This window comes from Pseudophryne corroboree, unplaced genomic scaffold (assembly GCF_028390025.1).
Source record: "Pseudophryne corroboree isolate aPseCor3 unplaced genomic scaffold, aPseCor3.hap2 scaffold_1087, whole genome shotgun sequence".
NCBI classification, from domain to species: domain Eukaryota; kingdom Metazoa; phylum Chordata; class Amphibia; order Anura; family Myobatrachidae; genus Pseudophryne; species Pseudophryne corroboree.
The window spans coordinates 109,256-133,830 of NW_026967713.1; the positions used below are offsets into that span (position 1 = coordinate 109,256).

Below are 24,575 nucleotides of genomic sequence, written 5' to 3' on the forward strand. Positions count from 1 at the left end.
AGAAAAATGCAAAAGTACAATGCAGCTTTTCCTTGCCTATATCTCTCTTTTGCAAAGAGATAGGCATTGGAAAATGCAGGGCTATAATGTGTAGATGAAGCACTAACAGCAGGCTTTAAAATTTTCATTCTAGTGTCTTTCGTTTGGGAGAAAAATGCAAAGGTACAATACATCATTTCCTTGCCGATATCTCTCTTTTGCAAAGAGATAGGCATTGGAAAATTCAGGGCTATAACGTGTAGATGAAGCACTAACAGGAGGCTTTAAAATTTTCATTCTAGTGTCTTTCGTTTGGGAGAAAAATGCAAAAGTACAATGCAGCTTTTCCTTGCCGATATCTCTCTTTTGCAAAGAGATAGGCATTGGAAAATGCAGGGCTATAACGTGTAGATGAAGCACTAACAGAAGGCTTTAAAATTTTCATTCTAGTGTCTTTCGTTTGGGAGAAAAATGCAAAGGTACAATACAGCATTTCCTTGCCGATATCTCTCTTTTGCAAAGAGATAGGCATTGGAAAATTCAGGGCTATAACGTGTAGATGAAGCACTAACAGGAGGCTTTAAAATTTTCATTCTAGTGTCTTTCGTTTGGGAGAAAAATGCAAAGGTACAATACAGTTTTTCCTTGCCGATATCTCTCTTTTGCAAAGAGATAGGCATTGGAAAATTCAGGGCTATAACGTGTAGATGAAGCACTAATAGGAGGCTTTAAAATTTTCATTCTATTGTCCTTCGTTTGGGAGAAAAATGCAAAGGTACAATACAGCTTTTCCTTGCCGATATCTCTCTTTTGCAAAGAGATAGGCATTGGAAAATTCAGGGCTATAACGTGTAGATGAAGCACTAACAGGAGGCTTTAAAATTTTCATTCTAGTGTCTTTCGTTTGGGAGAAAAATTCAAAGGTACAATACAGCTTTTCCTTGCCGATATCTCTCTTTTGCAAAGAGATAGGCATTGGAAAATTCAGGGCTATAACGTGTAGATGCAGCACTAACAGGAGGCTTTAAAATTTTCATTCTAGTGTTTTTCGTTTGGGAGAAAAATGCAAAAGTACAATGCAGCTTTTCCTTGCCGATATCTCTCTTTTGCAAAGAGATAGGCATTGGAAAATGCAGGGCTATAACGTGTAGATGAAGCACTAACAGGAGGCTTTAAAATTTTCATTCTAGTGTCTTTCGTTTGGGAGAAAAATGCAAAAGTACAATGCAGCTTTTCCTTGCCGATATCTCTCTTTTGCAAAGAGATAGGCATTGGAAAATGCAGGGCTATAACGTGTAGATGAAGCACTAACAGGAGGCTTTAAAATTTTCATTCTAGTGTCTTTCGTTTGGGAGAAAAATGCAAAGGTACAATACAGCATTTCCTTGCCGATATCTCTCTTTTGCAAAGAGATAGGCATTGGAAAATTCAGGGCTATTACGTGTAGATGAAGCACTAACAGGAGGCTTTAAAATTTTCATTCTAGTGTCTTTCGTTTGGGAGAAAAATGCAAAAGTACAATGCAGCTTTTCCTTGCCGATATCTCTCTTTTGCAAAGAGATAGGCATTGGAAAATGCAGGGCTATAACGTGTAGATGAAGCACTAACAGGAGGCTTTAAAATTTTCATTCTAGTGTCTTTCGTTTGGGAGAAAAATGCAAAAGTACAATGCAGGTTTTCCTTGCCGATATCTCTCTTTTGCAAAAAGATAGGCATTGGAAAATGCAGGGCTATAACGTGTAGATGAAGCACTAACAGGAGGCTTTAAAATTTTCATTCTAGTGTCTTTCGTTTGGGAGAAAAATGCAAAGGTACAATACAGCATTTCCTTGCCGATATCTCTCTTTTGCAAAGAGATAGGCATTGGAAAATTCAGGGCTATAACGTGTAGATGAAGCACTAACAGGAGGCTTTAAAATTTTCATTCTAGTGTCTTTCGTTTGGGAGAAAAATGCAAAGGTACAATACAGTTTTTCCTTGCCGATATCTCTCTTTTGCAAAGAGATAGGCATTGGAAAATTCAGGGCTATAACGTGTAGATGAAGCACTAACAGGAGGCTTTAAAATTTTCATTCTAGTGTCCTTCGTTTGGGAGAAAAATGCAAAGGTACAATACAGCTTTTCCTTGCCAATATCTCTCTTTTGCAAAGAGCTAGGCATTGGAAAATTCAGGGCTATACCGTGTAGATGAAGCACTAACAGGAGGCTTTTAAATCTTCATTCTAGTGTCCTTCGTTTGGGAGAAAAATGCAAAGGTACAATACAGCTTTTCCTTGCCGATATCTCTCTTTTGCAAAGAGATAGGCATTGGAAAATTCAGGGCTATAACGTGTAGATGAAGCACTAACAGGAGGCTTTAAAATTTTCATTCTAGTGTCTTTCGTTTGGGAGAAAAATGCAAAGGTACAATACAGTTTTTCCTTGCCGATATCTCTCTTTTGCAAAGAGATAGGCATTGGAAAAATCAGGGCTATAACATGTAGATGAAGCACTAATAGGAGGCTTTAAAATTTTCATTCTATTGTCCTTCGTTTGGGAGAAAAATGCAAAGGTACAATACAGCTTTTCCTTGCCGATATCTCTCTTTTGCAAAGAGATAGGCATTGGAAAATTCAGGGCTATAACGTGTAGATGAAGCACTAACAGGAGGCTTTAAAATTTTCATTCTAGTGTCTTTCGTTTGGGAGAAAAATGCAAAGGTACAATACAGCTTTTCCTTGCCGATATCTCTCTTTTGCAAAGAGCTAGGCATTGGAAAATTCAGGGCTATAACGTGTAGATGAAGCACTAACAGTAGGCTTTAACATTTTCATTCTAGTGTCTTTCGTTTGGGAGAAAAATGCAAAGGCACAATACAGCTTTTCCTTGCCGATATCTCTCTTTTGCAAAGAGATAGGCATTGGAAAATTCAGGGCTATAACGTGTAGATGAAGCACTAACAGGAGGCTTTAAAATTTTCATTCTAGTGTCTTTCGTTTGGGAGAAAAATGCAAAAGTACAATGCAGCTTTTCCTTGCCGATATCTCTCTTTTGCAAAGAGATAGGCATTGGAAAATGCAGGGCTATAACGTGTAGATGAAGCACTAACAGGAGGCTTTAAAATTTCCATTCTAGTGTCTTTCGTTTGGGTGAAAAATGCAAAAGTACAATACACTTTTCCTTGCCGATATCTCTCTTTTGCAAAGAGATAGGCATTGGAAAATTCAGGGCTATAACGTGTAGATGAAGCACTAACAGGAGGCTTTAAAATTTTAATTCTAGTGTCCTTCGTTTGGGAGAAAAATGCAAAGGTACAATACAGCTTTTCGATGCCAATATCTCTCTTTTGCAAAGAGCTAGGCATTGGAAAATTCAGGGCTATACCGTGTAGATGAAGCACTAACAGGAGGCTTTTAAATTTTCATTCTATGCCCCAGCCCCTGAAGCATTCAAGCTGATTTCTTGCAGCAGCTGGGCACTGTAACAGCTCCAGAGCTGCTCTGTAAGGCAAGTAAAAGGGTGTGGGCCCTGCAGCACTACCTGTAGTTTGCATTGTGCATTGGAAGGCACAAAGTAAGCAGACGGGAGGAGAAGTCAGGATAGTGCACAAGGGTATAGAAGGGAGCGGCTGAAGAAAAGAGAAGTGGAAACAGACAGCAAACTAGGCTGGAGAGAGACCTGAGACAAAGAGATCTGAATTATACGAGAGCCGACCAGGGGAAACACAAATAATGCAGTCAAGTTTCCCACATTTGGGGAAATCGCAGGAGCAGCACACCCAGAGTACAATGGGTGAGCCTTGCCCTGGGAGAAGCACCTTCATGATCATAGTATCTCACCTGGCAGGTAAGTAGGAGTTGGGCTAGAGCTGGGGAGGGTCGCTGCTCGGGTACCCCCCTGTAAAGTGAAGGAGATCCAACTGAGGCAGCACAAGGGAACTCTCGAAAGAAGAACAAGGCTAAAGGAAAATCTGAGACAAAGAAATCTGACTTTTACCAGAGCTGACCAGAGAAAAGCACAAACACAGTCTCCCACTACCACAAATAATGCAGTCAAGTTTCCCACATTTGGGGAAATCACAGGGGTCAGCATACCCAAAATGCAATGAATGAACCTCACCCTGGGAGAAAAATCTTCATGACCATGGTATCTCCTATGCAAAATAAGTATGATTTGGAATAGGGCTGGGGAGGGCCGCTGCTCATGCACATCTCTGTCAAGTAAAGGAGATTCAACTGAGGCAGCAAAAGGGAACTCTCATCTGGGGACAACAACTGCAGGGAGAACATATATTTTCAGATGAACATGGGAGGGCAGAAGGCTGCCTAATACTGAAGCACCCCCAAACAACAAACCAAATGCAACAACTAGTGCAAGCATTCCTGGGGGAAGGCCTGCCGCAGATGGATTTGCATATGGTGATGTCATCCAAGCAGTGGATCAAAGTTGGCTTCAACCCTCGTCTGCATATGAAAAGAGAAAAGGGGCGTGCAGGGCATGGTGGCCTTTTGCGGCGCTTGGCTGACCCCTAGTTTGCATTAAACACCTCCACCCTCCTTTGGTGTGGGGCTCATGTTGGCTATGCCCCAGCCCCTGAAGCATTCAAGCTGATTTCTTGCAGCAGCTGGGCACTGTAACAGCTCCAGAGCAATGTAATGAGCAGTGATAGTGAGCACTGATGAGGATACTAGAACTGACACTGAGCAGCAAGATGCAGCACTGGACTATTAGTAATGTACTGTAGTATGCTGAGCACCACAATGCAGCACAAGACAATGAGCAGTGATACTGAGCACTGATGAGGATACTACTGAGAACTGACACTGAGCAGGAGAGACACACTACTAGTATTACTGAGCAGCAATAAGTAACCACTGATACTGAGCACTGATATTGAGATTTCCACTGAGAGAACATAGCCACGTCCTCTCCGCTCTCTCTTCAATGCACGAGTAAAAATGGCGGCAACGCGCAGCTCTTTATATGGAATCCGAATCTCGCGAGAATCCGACAGCGGGATGATGACATTTTCCCTTGTTCAGGTTTTCCGAGTCAGGCGGGAACAACCGAGCCTGCCTCGGACCAGTGTAAACCACGTGGAGTTCGTCGGGAATTCGGTTCTCGGAGAACCGAACCCGCTCCTCTATATATACTATATTACTATGTTACTGTAGTATACAGAACACCACAATGCAATGAGCAGTGATAGTGAGCACTGATGAGGATACTAGAACTGACACTGAGCAGCAAGATGCAGCACTGGACTATTAGTAATGTACTGTAGTATGCTGAGCACCACAATGCAGCACAATACAATGAGCAGTGATACTGAGCACTGATGAGGATACTACTGAGAACTGACACTGAGCAGGAGAGACACACTACTAGTATTACTGAGCAGCAATAAGTAACCACTGATACTGAGCACTGATATTGAGATTTCCACTGAGAGAACATAGCCACGTCCTCTCCGCTCTCTCTTCAATGCACGAGTAAAAATGGCAGCAACGCGCAGCTCTTTATATGGAATCCGAATCTCACGAGAATCTGACAGCGGGATGATGACATTTTCCCTTGTTCAGGTTTTCCGAGTCAGGCGGGAACAACCGAGCCTGCCTCGGACCAGTGTAAACCACGTGGAGTTCGTGGGGAATTCGGTTCTCGGAGAACCGAACCCGCTCCTCTCTACCTTATACCCATCAATTTTTTTTATTTTCAATCTAAGCCCCTGCAGTTTTCTGTAAGCATCTGCTTCGCTATGATGATCAACAAGTCACAAGGGCAAACACTCAGGGCTTGAGGCGTAGATCTTAGGACCAGCTGCTACAAGCATGGCAGAGGTGTCACTATCACTGGTGACACCAAGAGAGGTGGCGAGGGAGATTGTAATGCAGTGCGCGCAGATAAACAGCGCAATGGTAAAAAGGAGGCATGGTTTCATAGGTAGGGGCGTGGCCTGGTGGCCTGAATCTACATTTTGTTGCTCCGGGTGTCCCGGGGGTTGGGGGCTGCACCCGGGGACTAGTGTGTGAGCGGTGCTGGCTCCTGCACAGTGACAGGGCATGGCCACCCAGCATGACGCCTCCCTTCTTGACCATGCTGTAATTGCAGTCGCACTGCAGTTCAGCGTGATCATAAAAAATGGTGTAGGCTCCTGCTGGTGCAGACTGTAGAGAAAAGCTTCTGTGACCACGCCCCCTGTGTCTCCTCCGTTGCAGACCCCATTTTGAAGCCTTGCCCCCGGACTAAGAGAAAAGAATGCCCTTGCGCACTATCCTGACTTCTCCTCCCGTCTGCTTAATTTGTGCCTTCCAACGCACAATGCGAACAACAGGTGGTGCTGCAGGGCCCACACCCTTTTACTTGCCTTACAGAACAGCTCTGGAGCTGTTACAGTGCCCAGCTGCTGCAAGAAATCAGCTTGAATGCATCAGGGGATGGGGCATGGCCAACATGAGCCCCACACCAAAGGAGGGTGGGGGTGTTTAATGCGAACTAGGGGTCATCCAAGCACTGCAAAAGGCCGCCATGCCCTGCATGCCCCTTTTCTCTTTTCATATGCAGATGAGGGTTCCAGTCAACTTTGGCCCACTGCTTGGATAACATCACCGTATGCAAATCCGTCTGCTGCAGATCTTCCCCCAGGAGTGCTTGTACTAGTTGTTGCATATGGGCCCTCATTCCGAGTCGTTCGCTCTGTAAATTTCATCGCATCGCAGTGAAATTCTGCTTAGTACACATGCGCAATATTCGCACTGCGACTGCGCCAAGTAATTTTACAATGAAGAAAGTATTTTTACTCACGGCTTTTTCTTCGCTCCGGCGATCGTAATGTGATTGACAGGAAATGGGTGTTACTGGGCGGAAACAGGCCGTTTTATGGGCGTGTGGGAAAAAACGCTACAGTTTCCGGAAAAAACGCAGGAGTGGCCGGAGAAACGGGGGAGTGTCTGGGCGAACTCTGGGAGTGTTTGTGACGTCAAACCAGGAACGACAAGCACTGAACTGATCGCAGATGCCGAGTAAGTCTGAAGCTACTCTGAAACTGCTAAGTAGTTTGTAATCGCAATATTGCGAATACATCGGTCGCAATTTTAAGAAGCTAAGATTCACTCCCAGTAGGCGGCGGCTTAGCGTGTGTAACTCTGCCAAAATCGCCTTGCGAGCGATCAACTCGGAATGAGGGCCATGGTTTGATATTTGATGGTGCTTCAGTATTAGGCAGCCTTCCGCCCTCCCATGTTCATCTGAAAAGATGTGGTCTCCCTGCAGTTGTTGTCCCCAGATGAGAGTTCCCTTGTGCTGCCTCAGTTGAATCTCCTTTACTTGACAGAGATGTGCCTGAGCAGCGGCCCTCACCAGCCCTATCCCAAATCATACTTATTTTGCATAGGAGATACCATGGTCATGAAGATTGATCTCCCAGGGTGAGGTTCATTCATTGCATTCTGGGTATGCTGACCCCTGTGATTTTCCCAAATGTGGGAAACTCGACTGCATTATTTGTGGTAGTGGGGGACTGTGTTTGTGCTTTCCTCTGGTCAGCTCTGGTAAAAGTCAGATTTCTTTGTCTCAGATCTTCCTCTAGCCTTGTTCTTCTTTCGAGAGTTCCCTTGTGCTGCTTCAGTTGGATCTCCTTCACTTCACAGGGGGGAACCCGAGCAGCGACCCTCCCCAGCTCTAGCCCAACTCCTACTTACCTGCCAGGTGAGATACTATGATCATGAAGGTGCTTCTCCCAGGGCAAGGCTCAACCATTGCACTCTGGGTGTGCTGCTCCTGCGATTTCCCCAAATGTGGGAAACTTGACTGCATAATTTGTGTTTCCCCTCGTCGGCTCTCGTATAATTCAGATCTCTTTGTCTCAGGTCTCTCTCCAGCCTAGTTTGCTGTCTGTTTCCACTTCTCTTTTCTTGAGCCGCTCCCTTCTATGCCCTTGCGCACTATCCTGACTTCTCCCGTCTGCTTACTTCGTGCCTTCCAACGCACAATGCGAACTACAGGTAGTGCTGCAGGGCCCACACCCTTTTACTTGCCTTACAGAGTAGCTCTGGAGCAGTTACAGTGCCCAGCTGCTGCAAGAAATCAGCTTGAATGCTTCAGGGGCTGGGGCATAGCCAACATGAGCCCCACACCGAAGGAGGGAGGAGGTGTGTAATGCAAACTAGGGGTCATCCAAGCGCTGCAAAAGGCCGCCATGCCCTGCACGCCCCTTTTCTCTTTTCATATGCAGACGAGGGTTGAAGCCAACTTTGACCCACTGCTTGGATGACATCACCATATGCAAATCCATCTGCTGCAGGCCTTCCCCCAGGAATGCTTGCACTAGTTGTTGCATTTGGTTTGTTGTTTGGGGGTGCTTCAGTATTAGGCAGCCTTCTGCCCTCACATGTTCATCTGAAAATATGTGTTCTCCCTGCAGTTGTTGTCCCCAGATGAGAGTTCCCTTGTGCTGCCTCAGTTGAATCTCCTTTACTTGACAGAGATGTGCCTGAGCAGCGGCCCTCCCCAGCTCTATCCCAAATCATACTTATTTTGCATAGGAGATACCATGGTCATGAAGATTATTCTCCCAGGGTGAGGTTCATTCATTGCATTCTGGGTATGCTGACCCCTGTGATTTCCCCAAATGTGGGAAACTCGACTGCATTATTTGTGGTAGTGGGGGACTGTGTTTGTGCTTTCCTCTGGCCAGCTCTGGAAAAAGTCAGATTTCTTTGTCTCAGCTCTTCCTCTAGCCTTGTTCTTCTTTCGAGAGTTCCCTTGTGCTGCCTCAGTTGGATCTCTTTCACTTGACAGGGGGGTGCCCGAACAGCGACCCTCCCCAGCTCTAGCCCAACTCCTACTTACCTGCCAGGTGAGATACTATGATCATGAAGGTGCTTCTCCCAGGGCAAGGCTCACCCATTGCACTCTGGGTGTGCTGCCCCTGCAATTTCCCCAAATGTGGGAAACTTGACTGCATAATTTGTGTTTCCCTTGGTCGGCTCTCGTATAATTCAGATCTCTTTGTCTCTGGTCTCTCTCCAGCCTAGTTTGCTGTCTGTTTCCACTTCTCTTTTCTTCAGCCGCTCCCTTCTATACCCTTGTGCACTATCCTGACTTCTCCTCCCGTCTGCTTACTTTGTGCCTTCCAATGCACAATGCAAACTACAGGTAGTGCTGCAGGGCCCACACCCTTTTACTTGCCTTACAGAGCAGCTCTGGAGCTGTTACAGTGCCCAGCTGCTGCAAGAAATCAGCTTGAATGCTTCAGGGGATGGGGCATGGCCAACATGAGCCCCACACCAAAGGAGGGTGGAGGTGTTTAATGCGAACTAGGGGTCATCCAAGCACCGCAAAAGGCCGCCATGCCCTGCACGCCCCTTTTCTCTTTTCATATGCAGATGAGGGTTGAAGCCAACTTTGACCCACTGCTTGGATGACATTACCGTATGCAAATCCGTCTTCTGCAGAACTTCCCCCAGGAATGCTTGCACTAGTTGTTGCATTTGGTTTGTTGTTTGGGGGTGCTTCAGTATTAGGCAGCCTTCTGCCCTCCCATGTTCATCTGAAAATATGTGTTCTCCCTGCAGTTGTTGTCCCCAGATGAGAGTTCCCTTGTGCTGCCTCAGTTGAATCTCCTTTACTTGACAGAAATGTGCATGAGCAGCGGCCCTCCCCAGCCCTATTCCAAATCATACTTATTTTGCATAGGAGATACCATGGTCATGAAGATTTTTCTCCCAGGGTGAGGTTCATTCATTGCATTTTGGGTATGCTGACCCCTGTGATTTCCCCAAATGTGGGAAACTCAACTGCATTATTTGTGGTAGTGGGGGACTGTGTTTGTGCTTTCCTCTGGTCAGCTCTGGTAAAAGTCAGATTTCTTTGTCTCAGATTTTCCTCTAGCCTTGTTCTTCTTTCGAGAGTTCCCTTGTGCTGCCTTAGTTGGATCTCCTTCACTTTACAGGGGGGTACCCGAGCAGCGACCCTCCCCAGCTCTAGCCCAACTCCTACTTACCTGCCAGGTGAGATACTATGATCATGAAGGTGCTTCTCCCAGGGCAAGGCTCACCCATTGCACTCTGGGTGTGCTGCTCCTGCGATTTCCCCAAATGTGGGAAACTTGACTGTATAATTTGTGTTTCCCCTGGTCGGCTCTCGTATAATTCAGATCTCTTTGTCTCAGGTCTCTCTCCAGCCTAGTTTGCTGTCTGTTTCCACTTCTCTTTTCTTGAGCCGCTCCCTTCTATGCCCTTGCGCACTATCCTGACTTCTCCTCCTGTCTGCTAACTTTGTGCCTTCCAACGCACAATGCGAACTACAGGTAGTGCTGCAGGGCCCACACCCTTTTACTTGCCTTACAGAGCAGCTCTGGAGCTGTTACAGTGCCCAGCTGCTGCAAGAAATCAGCTTGAATGCTTCAGGGGCTGGGGCATAGCCAACATGAGCCCCACACCAAAGGAGGGTGGAGGTGTTTAATGCAAACTAGGGGTCAGCCAAGCGCCCCAAAAGGTCACCATGCCCTGCACGCCCCTTTTCTCTTTTCATATGCAGACGAGGGTTGAAGCCAACTTTGACCCACTGCTTGGATGACATCACCATATGCAAATCCATCTGCGGCAGGCCTTCCCCCAGGAATGCTTGCACTAGTTGTTGCATTTGGTTTGTTGTTTGGGGGTGCTTCAGTATTAGGCAGTCTTCTGCCCTCCCATGTTCATCTGAAAATATATGTTCTCCCTGCAGTTGTTGTCCCAAGATGAGAGTTCCCTTGTGCTGCCTCAGTTGAATCTCCTTTACTTGACAGAGATGTGCATGAGCAGCGGCCCTCCCCAGCCCTATTCCAAATCATACTTATTTTGCATAGGAGATACCATGGTCATGAAGATTTTTCTCCCAGGGTGAGGTTCATTCATTGCATTTTGGGTATGCTGACCCCTGTGATTTCCCCAAATGTGGGAAACTTGACTGCATTATTTGTGGTAGTGGGAGACTGTGTTTGTGCTTTCCTCTGGTCAGCTCTGGTAAAAGTCAGATTTCTTTGTCTCAGATCTTCCTCTAGCCTTGTTCTTCTTTCGAGAGTTCCCTGGTGCTGCCTCAGTTGGATCTCCTTCACTTCACAGGGGGGAACCCGAGCAGCGACCCTCCCCAGCTCTAGCCCAACTCCTACTTACCTGCCAGGTGAGATACTATGATCATGAAGGTGCTTCTCCCAGGGCAAGGCTCAACCATTGCACTCTGGGTGTGCTGCTCCTGCGATTTCCCCAAATGTGGGAAACTTGACTGCATAATTTGTGTTTCCCCTCGTCGGCTCTCGTATAATTCAGATCTCTTTGTCTCAGGTCTCTCTCCAGCCTAGTTTGCTGTCTGTTTCCACTTCTCTTTTCTTGAGCCGCTCCCTTCTATGCCCTTGCGCACTATCCTGACTTCTCCCGTCTGCTTACTTCGTGCCTTCCAACGCACAATGCGAACTACAGGTAGTGCTGCAGGGCCCACACCCTTTTACTTGCCTTACAGAGTAGCTCTGGAGCAGTTACAGTGCCCAGCTGCTGCAAGAAATCAGCTTGAATGCTTCAGGGGCTGGGGCATAGCCAACATGAGCCCCACACCGAAGGAGGGTGGAGGTGTGTAATGCGAACTAGGGGTCATCCAAGCGCTGCAAAAGGCCGCCATGCCCTGCACGCCCCTTTTCTCTTTTCATATGCAGACGAGGGTTGAAGCCAACTTTGACCCACTGCTTGGATGACATCACCATATGCAAATCCATCTGCTGCAGGCCTTCCCCCAGGAATGCTTGCATTAGTTGTTGCATTTGGTTTGTTGTTTGGGGGTGCTTCAGTATTAGGCAGCCTTCTGCCCTCACATGTTCATCTGAAAATATGTGTTCTCCCTGCAGTTGTTGTCCCCAGATGAGAGTTCCCTTGTGCTGCCTCAGTTGAATCTCCTTTACTTGACAGAGATGTGCCTGAGCAGCGGCCCTCCCTAGCCCTATCCCAAATCATACTTATTTTGCATAGGCGATACCATGGTCATGAAGATTGTTCTCCCAAGGTGAGGTTCATTCATTGCATTCTGGGTATGCTGACCCCTGTGATTTCCCCAAATGTGGGAAACTCGACTGCATTATTTGTGGTAGTGGGGGACTGTGTTTGTGCTTTCCTCTGGTCAGCTCTGGAAAAAGTCAGATTTCTTTGTCTCAGATCTTCCTCTAGCCTTGTTCTTCTTTCGAGAGTTCCCTTGTGCTGCCTCAGTTGGATCTCTTTCACTTGACAGGGGGGTGCCCGAACAGCGACCCTCCCCAGCTCTAGCCCAACTCCTACTTACCTGCCAGGTGAGATACTATGATCATGAAGGTGCTTCTCCCAGGGCAAGGCTCACCCATTGCACTCTGGGTGTGCTGCCCCTGCAATTTCCCCAAATGTGGGAAACTTGACTGCATAATTTGTGTTTCCCCTGGTCGGCTCTCGTATAATTCAGATCTCTTTGTCTCAGGTCTCTCTCCAGCCTAGTTTGCTGTCTGTTTCCACTTCTCTTTTCTTCAGCCGCTCCCTTCTATACCCTTGTGCACTATCCTGACTTCTCCTCCCGTCTGCTTACTTTGTGCCTTCCAATGCACAATGCGATCTACAGGTAGTGCTGCAGGGCCCAGACCCTTTTACTTGCCTTACAGAGCAGCTCTGGAGCTGTTACAGTGCCCAGCTGCTGCAAGAAATCAGCTTGAATGCTTCAGGGGCTGGGGCATAGCCAACATGAGCCCCACACCAAAGGAGGGTGGAGGTGTTTAATGCAAACTAGGGGTCAGCCAAGCGCCGCAAAAGGCCACCATGCCCTGCACGCCCCTTTTCTCTTTTCATATGCAGACGAGGGTTGAAGCCAACTTTGACCCACTGCTTGGATGACATCACCGTATGCAAATCCATCTGCGGCAGGCCTTCCCCCAGGAATGCTTGCACTAGTTGTTGCATTTGGTTTGTTGTTTGGGGGTGCTTCAGTATTAGGCAGCCTTCTGCCCTCCCATGTTCATCTGAAAATATATGTTCTCCCTGCAGATGTTGTCCCAAGATGAGAGTTCCCTTGTGCTGCCTCAGTTGAATCTCCTTTACTTGACAGAGATGTGCATGAGCAGCGGCCCTCCCCAGCCCTATTCCAAATCATACTTATTTTGCATAGGAGATACCATGGTCATGAAGATTTTTCTCCCAGGGTGAGGTTCATTCATTGCATTTTGGGTATGCTGACCCCTGTGATTTCCCCAAATGTGGGAAACTTGACTGCATTATTTGTGGTAGTGGGAGACTGTGTTTGTGCTTTCCTCTGGTCAGCTCTGGTAAAAGTCAGATTTCTTGTCTCAGATTTTCCTTTAGCCTTGTTCTTCTTTCGAGAGTTCACTTGTGCTGCCTCAGTTGGATCTCCTTCACTTTACAGGGGGGTACCCGAGCAGCGACCCTCCCCAGCTCTAGCCCAACTCCTACTTACCTGCCAGGTGAGATACTATGATCATGAAGGTGCTTCTCCCAGGGCAAGGCTCACCCATTGTACTCTGGGTGTGCTGCTCCTGCGATTTCCCCAAATGTGGGAAACTTGACTGCATAATTTGTGTTTCCCCTGGTCGGCTCTCGTATAATTCAGATCTCTTTGTCTCAGGTCTCTCTCCAGCCTAGTTTGCTGTCTGTTTCCACTTCTCTTTTCTTCAGCCGCTCCCTTCTATACCCTTGTGCACTATCCTGACTTCTCCTCCCGTCTGCTTACTTTGTGCCTTCCAATGCACAATGCAAACTACAGGTAGTGCTGCAGGGCCCACACCCTTTTACTTGCCTTACAGAGCAGCTCTGGAGCTGTTACAGTGCCAAGCTGCTGCAAGAAATCAGCTTGAATGCTTCAGGGGCTGGGGCATAGCCAACATGAGCCCCACACCGAAGGAGGGTGGAGGTGTTTAATGCAAACTAGGGGTCAGACAAGCGCCGCAAAAGGCCACCATGCCCTGCATGCCCCTTTTCTGTTTTCATATGCAGACGAGGGTTGAAGCCAACTTTGACCCACTGCTTGGATGACATCACCATATGCAAATCCATCTGCGGCAGGCCTTCCCCCAGGAATGCTTGCACGAGTTGTTGCATTTGGTTTGTTGTTTGGGGGTGCTTCAGTATTAGGCAGCCTTCTGCCCTCCCATGTTCATCTGAAAATATGTGTTCTCCCTGCAGTTGTTGTCCCCAGATGAGAGTTCCCTTGTGCTGCCTCAGTTGAATCTCCTTAACTTGACAGAGATGTGCCTGAGCAGCGGCCCTCCCCAGCTCTATCCCAAATCATACTTATTTTGCATAGGAGATACCATGGTCATGAAGATTATTCTCCCAGGGTGAGGTTCATTCATTGCATTCTGGGTATGCTGACCCCTGTGATTTCCCCAAATGTGGGAAACTCGACTGCTTTATTTGTGGTAGTGGGGGACTGTGTTTGTGTTTTCCTCTGGTCAGCTCTGGTAAAAGTCAGATTTCTTTGTTTCAGAGCCTTGTTCTTCTTTTGAGAGTTCCCTTGTGCTGCCTCAGTTGGATCTCCTTCACTTGGCAGGGGGGTGCCCGAGCAGAGACCCTCCCCAGCTCTAGCCCAACTCCTACTTACCTGCCAGGTGAGATACTATGATCATGAAGGTGCTTCTCCCAAGGCAAGGCTCACCCATTGCACTCTGGGTGTGCTGCCCCTGCGATTTCCCCAAATGTGGGAAACTTGACTGCATAATTTGTGTTTCCCCTGGTCGGCTCTCGTATAATTCAGATCTCTTTGTCTCAGGTCTCTCTCCAGCCTAGTTTGCTGTCTGTTTCCACTTCTGTTTTCTTCAGCCGCTCCCTTCTATACCCTTGTGCACTATCCTGACTTCTCCTCCCGTCTGCTTACTTTGTGCCTTCCAATGCACAATGCAAACTACAGGTAGTGCTGCAGGGCCCACACCCTTTTACTTGCCTTACAGAGCAGCTCTGGAGCTGTTACAGTGCCCAGCTGCTGCAAGAAATCTGCTTGAATGCTTCAGGGGCTGGGGCATAGCCAACATGAGCCCCACACCAAAGGAGGGTGGAGGTGTTTAATGCAAACTAGGGGTCAGCCAAGCGCCGCAAAAGGCCACCATGCCCTGCACGCCCCTTTTCTCTTTTCATATGCAGACGAGGGTTGAAGCCAACTTTGACCCACTGCTTGGATGACATCACCGTATGCAAATCCATCTGCGGCAGGCCTTCCCCCAGGAATGCTTGCACTAGTTGTTGCATTTGGTTTGTTGTTTGGGGGTGCTTCAGTATTAGGCAGCCTTCTGCCCTCCCATGTTCATCTGAAAATATATGTTCTCCCTGCAGATGTTGTCCCAAGATGAGAGTTCCCTTGTGCTGCCTCAGTTGAATCTCCTTTACTTGACAGAGATGTGCATGAGCAGCGGCCCTCCCCAGCCCTATTCCAAATCATACTTATTTTGCATAGGAGATACCATGGTCATGAAGATTTTTCTCCCAGGGTGAGGTTCATTCATTGCATTTTGGGTATGCTGACCCCTGTGATTTCCCCAAATGTGGGAAACTTGACTGCATTATTTGTGGTAGTGGGAGACTGTGTTTGTGCTTTCCTCTGGTCAGCTCTGGTAAAAGTCAGATTTCTTGTCTCAGATTTTCCTTTAGCCTTGTTCTTCTTTCGAGAGTTCACTTGTGCTGCCTCAGTTGGATCTCCTTCACTTTACAGGGGGGTACCCGAGCAGCGACCCTCCCCAGCTCTAGCCCAACTCCTACTTACCTGCCAGGTGAGATACTATGATCATGAAGGTGCTTCTCCCAGGGCAAGGCTCACCCATTGTACTCTGGGTGTGCTGCTCCTGCGATTTCCCCAAATGTGGGAAACTTGACTGCATAATTTGTGTTTCCCCTGGTCGGCTCTCGTATAATTCAGATCTCTTTGTCTCAGGTCTCTCTCCAGCCTAGTTTGCTGTCTGTTTCCACTTCTCTTTTCTTCAGCCGCTCCCTTCTATACCCTTGTGCACTATCCTGACTTCTCCTCCCGTCTGCTTACTTTGTGCCTTCCAATGCACAATGCAAACTACAGGTAGTGCTGCAGGGCCCACACCCTTTTACTTGCCTTACAGAGCAGCTCTGGAGCTGTTACAGTGCCAAGCTGCTGCAAGAAATCAGCTTGAATGCTTCAGGGGCTGGGGCATAGCCAACATGAGCCCCACACCGAAGGAGGGTGGAGGTGTTTAATGCAAACTAGGGGTCAGACAAGCGCCGCAAAAGGCCACCATGCCCTGCATGCCCCTTTTCTGTTTTCATATGCAGACGAGGGTTGAAGCCAACTTTGACCCACTGCTTGGATGACATCACCATATGCAAATCCATCTGCGGCAGGCCTTCCCCCAGGAATGCTTGCACGAGTTGTTGCATTTGGTTTGTTGTTTGGGGGTGCTTCAGTATTAGGCAGCCTTCTGCCCTCCCATGTTCATCTGAAAATATGTGTTCTCCCTGCAGTTGTTGTCCCCAGATGAGAGTTCCCTTGTGCTGCCTCAGTTGAATCTCCTTAACTTGACAGAGATGTGCCTGAGCAGCGGCCCTCCCCAGCTCTATCCCAAATCATACTTATTTTGCATAGGAGATACCATGGTCATGAAGATTATTCTCCCAGGGTGAGGTTCATTCATTGCATTCTGGGTATGCTGACCCCTGTGATTTCCCCAAATGTGGGAAACTCGACTGCTTTATTTGTGGTAGTGGGGGACTGTGTTTGTGTTTTCCTCTGGTCAGCTCTGGTAAAAGTCAGATTTCTTTGTTTCAGAGCCTTGTTCTTCTTTTGAGAGTTCCCTTGTGCTGCCTCAGTTGGATCTCCTTCACTTGGCAGGGGGGTGCCCGAGCAGAGACCCTCCCCAGCTCTAGCCCAACTCCTACTTACCTGCCAGGTGAGATACTATGATCATGAAGGTGCTTCTCCCAGGGCAAGGCTCACCCATTGCACTCTGGGTGTGCTGCCCCTGCGATTTCCCCAAATGTGGGAAACTTGACTGCATAATTTGTGTTTCCCCTGGTCGGCTCTCGTATAATTCAGATCTCTTTGTCTCAGGTCTCTCTCCAGCCTAGTTTGCTGTCTGTTTCCACTTCTGTTTTCTTCAGCCGCTCCCTTCTATACCCTTGTGCACTATCCTGACTTCTCCTCCCGTCTGCTTACTTTGTGCCTTCCAATGCACAATGCAAACTACAGGTAGTGCTGCAGGGCCCACACCCTTTTACTTGCCTTACAGAGCAGCTCTGGAGCTGTTACAGTGCCCAGCTGCTGCAAGAAATCTGCTTGAATGCTTCAGGGGATGGGGCATGGCCAACATGAGCCCCACACCAAAGGAGGGTGGAGGTGTTTAATGCGAACTAGGGGTCATCCAAGCACCGCAAAAGGCCGCCATGCCCTGCACGCCCCTTTTCTCTTTTCATATGCAGATGAGGGTTGAAGCCAACTTTGACCCACTGCTTGGATGACATCACCGTATGCAAATCCGTCTTCTGCAGAACTTCCCCCAGGAATGCTTGCACTAGTTGTTGCATTTGGTTTGTTGTTTGGGGGTGCTTCAGTATTAGGCAGCCTTCTGCCCTCCCATGTTTTATCTGAAAATATGTGTTCTCCCTGCAGTTGTTGTCCCCAGATGAGAGTTCCTTTGTGCTGCCTCAGTTGAATCTCCTTTACTTGACAGAGATGTGCATGAGCAGCGGCCCTCCCCAGCCCTATTCCAAATCATACTTATTTTGCATAGGAGATACCATGGTCATGAAAATTGTTCTCCCAGGGTGAGGTTCATTCATTGCATTTTGGGTATGCTGACCCCTGTGATTTCCCCAAATGTGGGAAACTCAACTGCATTATTTGTGGTAGTGGGGGACTGTGTTTGTGCTTTCCTCTGGTCAGCTCTGGTAAAAGTCAGATTTCTTTGTCTCAGATTTTCCTATTGCCTTGTTCTTCTTTTGAGAGTTCCCTTGTGCTGCCTCAGTTGGATCTCCTTCACTTTACAGGGGGGTACCCGAGCAGCGACCCTCCCCAGCTCTAGCCCAACTCCTACTTACCTGCCAGGTGAGATACTATGATCATGAAGGTGCTTCTCCCAGGGCAAGGCTCACCCATTGCACTCTGGGTGTGCTGCTCCTGCGATTTCCCCAAATGTGGGAAACTTGACTGCATAATTTGTGTTTCCCCTGGTCGGCTCTCGTATAATTCAGATCTCTTTGTCTCAGGTCTCTCTCCAGCCTAGTTTGCTTTCTGTTTCCACTTCTCTTTTCTTGAGCCGCTCCCTTCTATGCCCTTGCGCACTATCCTGACTTCTCCTCCTGTCTGCTTACTTTGTGCCTTCCAACGCACAATGCGAACTACAGGTAGTGCTGCAGGGCCCACACCCTTTTACTTGCCTTACAGAGCAGCTCTGGAGCTGTTACAGTGCCCAGCTGCTGCAAGAAATCAGCTTGAATGCTTCAGGGGCTGGGGCATAGCCAACATGAGCCCCACACCAAAGGAGGGTGGAGGTGTTTAATGCAAACTAGGGGTCAGCCAAGCACCGCAAAAGGCCACCATGCCCTGCACGCCCCTTTTCTCTTTTCATATGCAGACGAGGGTTGAAGCCAACTTTGACCCACTGCTTGGATGACATCACCATATGCAAATCCATCTGCGGCAGGCCTTCCCCCAGGAATGCTTGCACTAGTTGTTGCATTTGGTTTGTTGTTTGGGGGTGCTTCAGTATTAGGCAGCCTTCTGCCCTCCCATGTTCATCTGAAAATATATGTTCTCCCTGCAGTTGTTGTCCCCAGATGAGAGTTCCCTTTTGCTGCCTCAGTTGAATCTCCTTTACTTGACAGAGATGTGCATGAGCAGCGGCCCTCCCCAGCCCTATTCCAAATCATACTTATTTTGCATAGGAGATACCATGGTCATGAAGATTTTTCTCCCAGGGTGAGGTTCATTCATTGCATTTTGGGTATGCTGACCCCTGTGATTTCCCCAAATGTGGGAAACTTGACTGCATTATTTGTGGTAGTGGGAGACTGTGTTTGTGCTTTTCTCTGGTCAGCTCTGGTAAAAGTCAGATTTCTTTGTTTCAGAGCCTTGTTCTTCTTTTGAGAGTTCCCTTGTGCTGCCTCAGTTGGATCTCCTTCACTTGACAGGGGGGTGCCCGAGCAGAGACCCTCCCCAGCTCGAGCCCAACTCCTACTTACCTGCCAGGTGAGATACTATGATCATGAAGGTGCTTCTCCCAGGGCAAGGCTCACCCATTGCACTCTGGGTGTGCTGCCCCTGCGATTTCCCCAAATGTGGGAAACTTGACTGCATAATTTGTGTTTCCCCTGGTCGGCTCTCGTATAATTCAGATCTCTTTGTCTCAGGTCTCTCTCCAGCCTAGTTTGCTTTCTGTTTCCACTTCTCTTTTCTTGAGCCGCTCCCTTCTATGCCCTTGCGCACTATCCTGACTTCTCCTCCTGTCTGCTCAGGTAGTGCTGCAGGGCCCACACAGCGGCTGAATGTGATGTCATACAGCCGCTGTGACCACGCCCCCTGTGTCTCCTCCGTTGCAGACCCCATTTTGAAGCCTTGCCCCCGCACCGCTCCATCCCTGACTTGGAAATGGAGTGTTGCTGACCCACCTCTCCCCCCCTTCCCCGCCCCGATTGACAGGCAGAGGCGATCACATTCTCTGCGGGGTGCCGCAGAAAATGCAGGCACATGCGTATGCTCTTAGCAATTTTTGCTGTTGGATCACTTATTGTGATTGCAATCCAACCTGAATCAGGCCCTATTACCTATCACAATGCGCTGCGGGCAGTACAAAATTGGGTTAATATAGGAGAAAAACCCCCAGACCTGTGCTCCTTAACTGTACCTGGTGGCTAGTGGAGCGGCTGCCCAGTAATCAGTGTCCACCGCAGTGCGCACACGGCCCACCCCCTACGGCCTCGCTCCCCTTCATCAGCGGCCTCGTGATCCGGAAGGGTGGTGTGTGTGTGACTGACCTTAGGATGAAACCGGAGCCTCCGCTGCAGTGACCCAGCAACCAGGGCACGGGAGTATACAGCGCCGCTGGGAGTGATGAAGCTGCAGTAAAGATGTCTATTAGACCTAGCCTGCTGCAGCCCTTGTAGATTCTCATAAAACAAGTTCTTCTTTTCTTGTCAAAATTAATAGCTAAGAATAGGCTGCCTGAGGCAGGCCCCTGTTAATTGGCCTGCTACTGAAGGCACCAACTACAAACTGAGCTCCCTGTTCATGGAAGCGGGGTTATAGAGGAGAATGCACTGAGCTTCTTGGGAACAGTCAAAAGCTTTGAGCCGGTTGGTGCCTCAGATCAAGATCCTACTCTACACCCCAATGTGAATCCTTGTGGAGTCCAGTGTACCCCACAGAAGAAATTAATGTGTCACACCCATTGGCAGCAACCTTAGAATAGCTGCTGACGGGCACAATTGAGAAAGGAAGGGGGGGGGGGACATTTGAATCCAGCACATAGATGCAATTCAAATATGTAATTTGTACCTTCCTATTTTAAAATATAATGGATGAACCTCACCCTGTGAGAACAATCTTCATGATCAAGAGATCTAATATGTAAAATAAGTATGAGTTGGGATAGGGCTGGGGAGGGTGGCAGCTCGGGCAGCCCCTCCCCCGTCAAGTTAAGGAGATTCAACTGAGGAAGCACAAGGGAACTCTCGTCTGGGGACAACAACTGCAGGGAGACCACATCTTTTCAGATGAACATGGGAGGGCGGAAGGCTGCCTAATACTGAAGCACCATCAAATATCAAACCATATCCAACAACTAGTACAAGCATTCCTGGGGGAAGGTCTGCAGCAGACGGATGTGCATACGGTGATGTCATCCAAGCAGTGGGCCAAAGTTGGCTGGAACCCTCATCTGCATATAAAAAGAGAAAAGGGGCATGCAGGGCATGGCGGCCTTTTGCAGTGCTTGGATGACCCCTAGTTCGCATTAAACACCCCCACCCTCCTTTGGTGTGGGGCTCATGTTGGCCATGCCCCATCCCCTGAAGCATTCATGCTTATTTCTTGCAGCAGCTGGGCACTGTAACAGCTCCAGAGCTGCTCTGTAAGGCAAGTAAAAGGGTGTGGGCCCTGCAGCACCACCTGTAGTTCGCATTGTGCGTTGGAAGGCACAAAGTAAGCAGACGGGAGGAGAAGTCAGGATAGTACACAAGGGCATCCTTTTCTCTTAGTCCGTAGAGGATGCTGGGGTCACATTAAGAACCATGGGGTATAGACGGGATCCGCAAGAGACATGGGCACTTTAAGACTTTCAAAGGGTGTGAACTGGCTCCTCCCTCTATGCCCCTCCTCCAGACTCCAGTTATAGGAACTGTGCCCAGGGAGACGGACATTTCGAGGAAAGGATTTATTGTTAAACTAAGGTGAGCATCTTACCAGCTCACACCTTAAGCATGCCGCAGAACGTGGCATTCAACAGAACACAAGCCAACGGCATGAACAATTGCAGCAAAAAGCTGACCAGAACCGTAACACAACATGTGTATAACCACAAGTAATAACTGCAGACACAGTATGGACTGGGACGGGTGCCCAGCATCCTCTACGTACTAAGAGAAAAGGATTTACCGGTAGGTATTAAAATCCTATTTTCTCATACGACCTAGAGGATGCTGGGGTCACATTAAGAACCATGGGGTTATACCAAAGCTCTTGAACGGGTGGGAGAGTGCGTACGACTCTGCAGCACCGAATGACCTAACTTGAGGTTATCATCAGCCAAGGTATCAAACTTGTAAAACTTAGCAAAAGTGTTTACTAAATAGCTGCTCGGCAAAGTTGCAATGCCGAGACTCCCCGACCAGCTGCCCAGGATGAACCCACCTTTCTAGTAGAATGGGTCTTCACCTAATTCAGTAACGGCAATCCTGCCGTGGAATGAGCATGCTGAATCTTACCACAGATCCAGCGCATAATGGTCTGCATGGAAGCAGGACACCCAATCCTGTTGGGAGCATACAGGACAAACAGAGCCTCTGTTTTCCTAATCTGAACCGTTCTGGTGACATAAATTTTCAAAGTTCTGACCACAGCCAGAGACTTTGACTCAACGAAGGTGTCAGTGGCCAAAGGCACCATGTGGAAAGATGAACCACCTTCGGCAGAAATTGTTGACGTGTCCTCAATTCTGCTCTATCTTCATGAAAGATCAAATAAAGGCTCTTGTGATACTGCATGGTTTGTACTGTTTTCCATGTGCTCCCAGATCTTTCAAGCAAGTAGCATGGTCAAGAAAGTTCTGTTTGAAAAGAAACAAACATTTACTGTCATTGTTATGCAAATAAACTTACATTAAAGCTAACAAGAAAGCACACTCGTTCTGTCTTTAAACTGATAAAAGAAACCCCAATAATATGGGGCATGCAAAAATTGAGATAAAACTCAGTTTTGCTCCTCTCCACGGAAATCTTTAATAAAAGGCGAAATATTTGTTAGTTCTGAAGAGAAACCAGAGCATGACCAAGATTCCACCTGTCGCCTGAGTGCCATGCCAGCAGTTCTCATTCAGCTCAAAGTGAGCACCCAATTTGAATGAAAGAAAGCAGATTTCTCACCAGGCTTCCCCTTGCTATAAACATGGTTTGTACTCTTTTCCATGTGCTCCCAGATCTTTCAAACAATTAGCATGGTCAAGAAAGTTCTGTTTGAAAGGAAACAAACATTTACTGTCATTTCTATGCAAATGAGCTTACATTAAAGCACACTCGTTCTATCTTTAAACCAATAAAATAAAACCCCAATAAGATGGGGCATGCAAAAATTGAGATAAAACTCAGTTTTGCTCCTCTCCACGGAAATCTTTAGTAAAAGGCGAAAGATTTGTTCGTTCTGAAGAGAAACCACAGCATGACCAAGATTCTACCTGTCGCCTGAGTGCCATGCCAGCAGTCCTCATTCAGCTCAAAGTGAGCACCCAATTTGAAAGAAAGAAAGAAAGCAGATTTCTCACCAGGCTTCCCCTTGCTATAAACATGGTTTGTACTCTTTTCCATGTGCTCCCAGATCTTTCAAGCAATTAGTATAGTCAAGAAAGTTCTGTTTGAAAAGAAACAAACATTTACTGTCATTTCTACGCAAATGAGCTTACATTAAAGCACACTCGTTCTATCTTTAAACTGATAAAAGAAACCCCAATAAGACGGGGCATGCAAAAATTGAGATAAAACTCAGTTTTGCTCCTCTCCACGGAAATCTTTAGTAAAAGGCGAAAGATTTGTTCGTTCTGAAGAGAAACCAGAGCATGACCAAGATTCCACCTGTCGCCTGAGTGCCATGCCAGCAGTCCTCATTCAGCTCAAAGTGAGCACCCAATTTGAAAGAAAGAAAGCAGATTTCTCACCAGGCTTCCCCTTGCTATAAGCATGGTTTGTACTCTTTTCCATGTGCTCCCAGATCTTTCAAGCAATTAGTATGGTCAAGAAAGTTCTGCTTGAAAAGAAACAGACATTTATTGTCATTGTTATGCAAATAAACTTACATTAAAGCTAACAAGAAAGCACACTCGTTCTGTCTTTAATCCGATAAAAGAAACCCCAATAATATGGGGCATGCAAAAATTGAGATAAAACTCAGTTTTGCTCCTCTCCACGGAAATCTTTAGTAAAAGGCGAAAGATTTGTTCGTTCTGAAGAGAAACCAGAGCATGACCAAGATTCCACCTGTCGCCTGAGTGCCGTGCCAGCAGTCCTCATTCAGATCAAAGTGAGCGCCCAATTTGAAAGAAAGCAGATTTCTCACCTGTCTTCTCCTTGCTATAAGCATGGTTTGTACTGTATTCCATGTGCTCCCAGATCTTTCAAGCAAGTAGCATGGTCAAGAAAGTTCTGTTTGAAAAGAAACAAACATTTACTGTCATTTCTATGCAAATGAGCTTACATTAAAGCACACTCATTCTATCTTTAAACCGATAAAAGAAACCCCAAAAAGATGGGGCATGCAAAAATTGAGATAAAACTCGGTTTTGCTCCTCTCCACAGAAATCTTTAGTAAAAGGCGAAAGATTTGTTCGTTCTGAAGAGAAACCAGAGCATGACCAAGATTTTTATCTGAAAATATGTGTTCTCCCTGCAGTTGTTGTCCCCAGATGAGAGTTCCCTTGTGCTGCCTCAGTTGAATCTCCTTTACTTGACAGGGGGATGCTCGAGCAGCGACCCTCCCCAGCTCTAGCCCAACTCCTACTTACCTGCCAGGTGAGATACTATGATCATGAAGGTGCTTCTCCCAGGGCAAGGCTCACCCATTGCACTCTGGGTGTGCTGCTTCTGCGATTTCCCCAAATGTGGGAAACTTGACTGCATAATTTGTGTTTCCCCTGGTCGGCTCTCGTATAATTCAGATCTCTTTGTCTCAGGTCTCTCTCCAGCCTAGTTTGCTGTCTGTTTCTACTTCTCTTTTCTTGAGCCGCTCCCTTCTATGCCCTTGCGCACTATCCTGACTTCTCCCGTCTGCTTACTTCGTGCCTTCCAACGCACAATGCAAACTACAGGTAGTGCTGCAGGACCCACACCCTTTTACTTGCCTTACAGAGCGTCTCTGGAGCAGTTACAGTGCCCAGCTGCTGCAAGAAATCAGCTTGAATGCTT

General features: G+C 47.5%; 28 non-coding genes and 2 pseudogenes across 28 annotated transcripts; 23 read left to right on the plus strand and 7 right to left on the minus strand.

The window, feature by feature from the left end:
* Positions 1-3,649: 3,649 nt before the first annotated feature.
* LOC134988880 (U1 spliceosomal RNA) lies at positions 3,650-3,812 on the minus strand. The gene has a single exon (XR_010194229.1). It is a non-coding gene; the product is annotated as a U1 spliceosomal RNA (small nuclear RNA).
* A 152-nt stretch (positions 3,813-3,964) lies between these two features.
* Positions 3,965-4,128, minus strand: LOC134988946 (U1 spliceosomal RNA). Its single transcript, XR_010194287.1, has one exon. It is a non-coding gene; the product is annotated as a U1 spliceosomal RNA (small nuclear RNA).
* Positions 4,129-7,334: 3,206 nt separating this feature from the next.
* LOC134988922 (U1 spliceosomal RNA) lies at positions 7,335-7,498 on the plus strand. The gene has a single exon (XR_010194264.1). It is a non-coding gene; the product is annotated as a U1 spliceosomal RNA (small nuclear RNA).
* A 152-nt stretch (positions 7,499-7,650) lies between these two features.
* On the plus strand, positions 7,651-7,786 carry LOC134988874 (U1 spliceosomal RNA; annotated as a pseudogene).
* A 698-nt stretch (positions 7,787-8,484) lies between these two features.
* Positions 8,485-8,648, plus strand: LOC134988925 (U1 spliceosomal RNA). Its single transcript, XR_010194267.1, has one exon. It is a non-coding gene; the product is annotated as a U1 spliceosomal RNA (small nuclear RNA).
* Positions 8,649-8,800: 152 nt separating this feature from the next.
* On the plus strand, positions 8,801-8,963 carry LOC134988830 (U1 spliceosomal RNA). The gene has a single exon (XR_010194198.1). It is a non-coding gene; the product is annotated as a U1 spliceosomal RNA (small nuclear RNA).
* Positions 8,964-9,637: 674 nt separating this feature from the next.
* On the plus strand, positions 9,638-9,801 carry LOC134988865 (U1 spliceosomal RNA). Its single transcript, XR_010194224.1, has one exon. It is a non-coding gene; the product is annotated as a U1 spliceosomal RNA (small nuclear RNA).
* Positions 9,802-9,953: 152 nt separating this feature from the next.
* On the plus strand, positions 9,954-10,116 carry LOC134988839 (U1 spliceosomal RNA). The gene has a single exon (XR_010194207.1). It is a non-coding gene; the product is annotated as a U1 spliceosomal RNA (small nuclear RNA).
* A 674-nt stretch (positions 10,117-10,790) lies between these two features.
* LOC134988815 (U1 spliceosomal RNA) lies at positions 10,791-10,954 on the plus strand. The gene has a single exon (XR_010194184.1). It is a non-coding gene; the product is annotated as a U1 spliceosomal RNA (small nuclear RNA).
* A 152-nt stretch (positions 10,955-11,106) lies between these two features.
* Positions 11,107-11,242, plus strand: LOC134988875 (U1 spliceosomal RNA; annotated as a pseudogene).
* Positions 11,243-11,940: 698 nt separating this feature from the next.
* On the plus strand, positions 11,941-12,104 carry LOC134988941 (U1 spliceosomal RNA). The gene has a single exon (XR_010194282.1). It is a non-coding gene; the product is annotated as a U1 spliceosomal RNA (small nuclear RNA).
* A 152-nt stretch (positions 12,105-12,256) lies between these two features.
* LOC134988825 (U1 spliceosomal RNA) lies at positions 12,257-12,419 on the plus strand. The gene has a single exon (XR_010194193.1). It is a non-coding gene; the product is annotated as a U1 spliceosomal RNA (small nuclear RNA).
* A 674-nt stretch (positions 12,420-13,093) lies between these two features.
* On the plus strand, positions 13,094-13,257 carry LOC134988816 (U1 spliceosomal RNA). The gene has a single exon (XR_010194185.1). It is a non-coding gene; the product is annotated as a U1 spliceosomal RNA (small nuclear RNA).
* Positions 13,258-13,408: 151 nt separating this feature from the next.
* On the plus strand, positions 13,409-13,571 carry LOC134988862 (U1 spliceosomal RNA). The gene has a single exon (XR_010194221.1). It is a non-coding gene; the product is annotated as a U1 spliceosomal RNA (small nuclear RNA).
* Positions 13,572-14,245: 674 nt separating this feature from the next.
* On the plus strand, positions 14,246-14,409 carry LOC134988937 (U1 spliceosomal RNA). Its single transcript, XR_010194278.1, has one exon. It is a non-coding gene; the product is annotated as a U1 spliceosomal RNA (small nuclear RNA).
* Positions 14,410-14,551: 142 nt separating this feature from the next.
* LOC134988846 (U1 spliceosomal RNA) lies at positions 14,552-14,714 on the plus strand. Its single transcript, XR_010194213.1, has one exon. It is a non-coding gene; the product is annotated as a U1 spliceosomal RNA (small nuclear RNA).
* Positions 14,715-15,388: 674 nt separating this feature from the next.
* On the plus strand, positions 15,389-15,552 carry LOC134988818 (U1 spliceosomal RNA). The gene has a single exon (XR_010194187.1). It is a non-coding gene; the product is annotated as a U1 spliceosomal RNA (small nuclear RNA).
* Positions 15,553-15,703: 151 nt separating this feature from the next.
* On the plus strand, positions 15,704-15,866 carry LOC134988863 (U1 spliceosomal RNA). The gene has a single exon (XR_010194222.1). It is a non-coding gene; the product is annotated as a U1 spliceosomal RNA (small nuclear RNA).
* Positions 15,867-16,540: 674 nt separating this feature from the next.
* Positions 16,541-16,704, plus strand: LOC134988938 (U1 spliceosomal RNA). Its single transcript, XR_010194279.1, has one exon. It is a non-coding gene; the product is annotated as a U1 spliceosomal RNA (small nuclear RNA).
* A 142-nt stretch (positions 16,705-16,846) lies between these two features.
* LOC134988834 (U1 spliceosomal RNA) lies at positions 16,847-17,009 on the plus strand. Its single transcript, XR_010194202.1, has one exon. It is a non-coding gene; the product is annotated as a U1 spliceosomal RNA (small nuclear RNA).
* Positions 17,010-17,684: 675 nt separating this feature from the next.
* On the plus strand, positions 17,685-17,848 carry LOC134988921 (U1 spliceosomal RNA). The gene has a single exon (XR_010194263.1). It is a non-coding gene; the product is annotated as a U1 spliceosomal RNA (small nuclear RNA).
* A 152-nt stretch (positions 17,849-18,000) lies between these two features.
* LOC134988843 (U1 spliceosomal RNA) lies at positions 18,001-18,163 on the plus strand. Its single transcript, XR_010194210.1, has one exon. It is a non-coding gene; the product is annotated as a U1 spliceosomal RNA (small nuclear RNA).
* Positions 18,164-18,837: 674 nt separating this feature from the next.
* LOC134988947 (U1 spliceosomal RNA) lies at positions 18,838-19,001 on the plus strand. The gene has a single exon (XR_010194288.1). It is a non-coding gene; the product is annotated as a U1 spliceosomal RNA (small nuclear RNA).
* A 142-nt stretch (positions 19,002-19,143) lies between these two features.
* On the plus strand, positions 19,144-19,306 carry LOC134988835 (U1 spliceosomal RNA). The gene has a single exon (XR_010194203.1). It is a non-coding gene; the product is annotated as a U1 spliceosomal RNA (small nuclear RNA).
* Positions 19,307-22,334: 3,028 nt separating this feature from the next.
* Positions 22,335-22,450, minus strand: LOC134988906 (U5 spliceosomal RNA). Its single transcript, XR_010194249.1, has one exon. It is a non-coding gene; the product is annotated as a U5 spliceosomal RNA (small nuclear RNA).
* Positions 22,451-22,725: 275 nt separating this feature from the next.
* Positions 22,726-22,841, minus strand: LOC134988905 (U5 spliceosomal RNA). Its single transcript, XR_010194248.1, has one exon. It is a non-coding gene; the product is annotated as a U5 spliceosomal RNA (small nuclear RNA).
* Positions 22,842-23,119: 278 nt separating this feature from the next.
* Positions 23,120-23,235, minus strand: LOC134988903 (U5 spliceosomal RNA). Its single transcript, XR_010194245.1, has one exon. It is a non-coding gene; the product is annotated as a U5 spliceosomal RNA (small nuclear RNA).
* Positions 23,236-23,521: 286 nt separating this feature from the next.
* Positions 23,522-23,637, minus strand: LOC134988902 (U5 spliceosomal RNA). The gene has a single exon (XR_010194244.1). It is a non-coding gene; the product is annotated as a U5 spliceosomal RNA (small nuclear RNA).
* A 270-nt stretch (positions 23,638-23,907) lies between these two features.
* On the minus strand, positions 23,908-24,023 carry LOC134988904 (U5 spliceosomal RNA). Its single transcript, XR_010194247.1, has one exon. It is a non-coding gene; the product is annotated as a U5 spliceosomal RNA (small nuclear RNA).
* A 144-nt stretch (positions 24,024-24,167) lies between these two features.
* Positions 24,168-24,330, plus strand: LOC134988866 (U1 spliceosomal RNA). Its single transcript, XR_010194225.1, has one exon. It is a non-coding gene; the product is annotated as a U1 spliceosomal RNA (small nuclear RNA).
* Positions 24,331-24,575: the final 245 nt, after the last annotated feature.